The 2,521-nt window shown below is 40.8% G+C and overlaps 1 long non-coding RNA gene across 1 annotated transcript; it reads right to left on the reverse strand.

Annotated features, from left to right (window-relative positions):
• Positions 1-234: 234 nt before the first annotated feature.
• Positions 235-1,615, reverse strand: LOC118599664. Its single transcript, XR_004949103.1, has 2 exons — positions 1,062-1,615; positions 235-728 (listed from the first exon to the last, which is right to left on the reverse strand). It is a non-coding gene; the product is annotated as an uncharacterized LOC118599664 (long non-coding RNA).
• Positions 1,616-2,521: the final 906 nt, after the last annotated feature.

Genomic DNA, 2,521 nt, shown 5'->3' on the forward strand with positions numbered 1-2,521 from the left:
ACACAAAATTTGGAAAATTGTTTTTGTTTGCATTGTGGGAAAATTACCTTGTTTAATGTAGCTGCATTTATCAGAGAATTTCACCAAAACGGCTTTAAAGATGTTCAAGTGAAGCACACTCAGTTTTTATTTTTAAAAACATATTTTAGAGCTTTATAATAATTTGTAGCATTGTTGCACCAAAGACAGAGTTATACGATTTATGATATAAATGTGGAAATTAGAGTCACAAACCAACATTTTCAGTCTTTATTTATAGGAAAATCCAACATTTTTATTGCATTCGTGTGGGAACTCTGTGACGTTAGCATTCTCTTGTGCGCACCTGAGCGCGCTCAGTGGGACAAACGCAGCAGTGGCCTACAGAACTGACAGGCAGATGTTAGAAGTAACTGGCTGTCAATTCATAGGTCATCACCTTGTGCCCGGACGCTCTTCCGTGACATCTCCACGTTTCCCGGCGGGGTTTGGCGTTCTCTGCAGGTAACAGCACCTCCACTGGAACACGTACAGCTTCCACATGGAGTTGCTGTTACATCCAGCAAGCACCAGAAGGCTTGTCTTGTGGTGTTTAACGAAGGGAGAGCAAAGACGGCAGAAGTTAACTCTGAAGGAGACTCCTCTCAGCCATCGACTTTGCCCCGAGCAATTTCCTCCTCCCAGTTTTTACAGCTTGAAGCATAAACGGCATCATTGCTCCTCATCCAGCGCGGCCAAAGGGCCAAGGCCTGCAGAGATAACACAGATTTTATGGCAGCTGTCAATATGAGGGCGAGTATAAGGGTGTGTCCGACCTGTGTACCTGCAAGGCCTTTTCTCTCATATTTGTCTTCATGTCTACTAAAAGCTTACTTTCAGGACAAAAAACAGTCAAGAAAGTTTGTTTTTTAACTTTGTGAACTTTAGCCTGCAGAGGACTGTAGAAAAAAAAATGATGGAGGCTCTATCATCCACTCTTGCAGTAGTGCAAACTACGGTTTGAGTCAGGAGCATTCACAAATTAATACACATGTAGAGAAAAAGCTGCTTCCTTTTTTAACACAATATTTTTTTTAACTCACCTTTGCATGGATCACTGGAGTTCACACACGAGGCCAAAGGTTTTGGAGAGCGGTGGCGTGCTGAGACGCGTGAAGGTCACGCAGGTTGAGACGAGGATCAGCCCACGAAAAGCAGACCAGAAGAGGCGAAGGCGAGAGGAGACGGCGAGCGGGAAAAAGGGAGCATTTTTCGACGCAAACGTCAGCGGTGACAGCAAGGCAATGGCACCAAGGCAGAGCCGCCAGTTTAAGAGAGCAGGGGTTGGTGGAAGGTTAATGATTACACCTGCAGTCAATATTTAACAGGCCGGCGCCCTGCCCCTCTGTCCAACATCCTGATTCCACTCATGGAGGGTAGGGCCGGCTTCAAGAACATCTCTTTTGTCTGTTTCAGAACGTGTTACACATTTCAGAGAAATCCGCTCAGCAAGATCAAAACTTAAGCGAAGGTGTGCAAACCATTTATATGTATTTTAATGGACATTAAATAACAGAAACAAGAGGAGGAACACAGGAGGAAACAGAACCATTAATGCTGTTCAAACCCTATAAAAAGTTACACCATTACTGTTGCTGGATATTTTTTACCCGATATAATATACCCAATAAAAAGTATTTCTCATAAAAAATAGATCAAAATATGACAACAGGTGATAAATTAGTTCTCATTCGTATTAAATAAGTAAACAAAATGAAAACATAAGAAGATCCTAAAAACATGCTTGAAAATTACTGAAAAATTACCAATTTGAGAAGAAAAAATGTAAATAAAAAGGCACCCATGACACTCATAAAAATGCAACATATTGAAAATCATGTAAAAACTTTGGCTCGGGTGAAAATCCCCCGGTGATAGTCCTATAGGGTGAAGAATGAAGGAAGACTGGAAGACTCAAATCAACATAACTTTGAGATAAATTACTAAAAAGTAAAAAACTAACGGTGAGCAAATATTCCTAAATCTCCTATGATTTTTTTTTTTTTTTGTGTGTGTGTGTAAAAGTGCACCAACACGTGACAGTGATGACTTGAAATAAATGTTTTAGTGTCATGTCCTCTTTTAACCTCTTAAAGTCCCTCTCCAATCATGTTTTGATCTATTTTCCAGTATTTTTTTTTATTATGATTATAACGTTTTTAGCCCAAAACTCGTCTCATTTTCTAGGACGTAATTTCTGCAGAGCAGCGGGAGTTTATTAGAAATTCCCCTCTGAGTTTTGGGCAGGACTGTTGGCACAGAAGGAAGCCTACACTTATTTCCCATCATCCCTTTGCTAACACTCTTTAGAGTTTCAGAGTTTATTTGTACATGTTAAAAGTTAAGAAACATGTATACTGGAATTTTTCTTTGGCAGCTCTTGAGTCAGGATTATTACAGAAGTCAATGGAATACCAAAACTTAAACCATCCATCCATCCATTTTCTTGACCGCTGTGTCCCTTTCGGGGTCGCGGGGTTGCCGGAGCCTATCCCGGCTACTG

This window comes from Oryzias melastigma, linkage group LG14 (assembly GCF_002922805.2).
Source record: "Oryzias melastigma strain HK-1 linkage group LG14, ASM292280v2, whole genome shotgun sequence".
Classification (NCBI taxonomy): domain Eukaryota; kingdom Metazoa; phylum Chordata; class Actinopteri; order Beloniformes; family Adrianichthyidae; genus Oryzias; species Oryzias melastigma.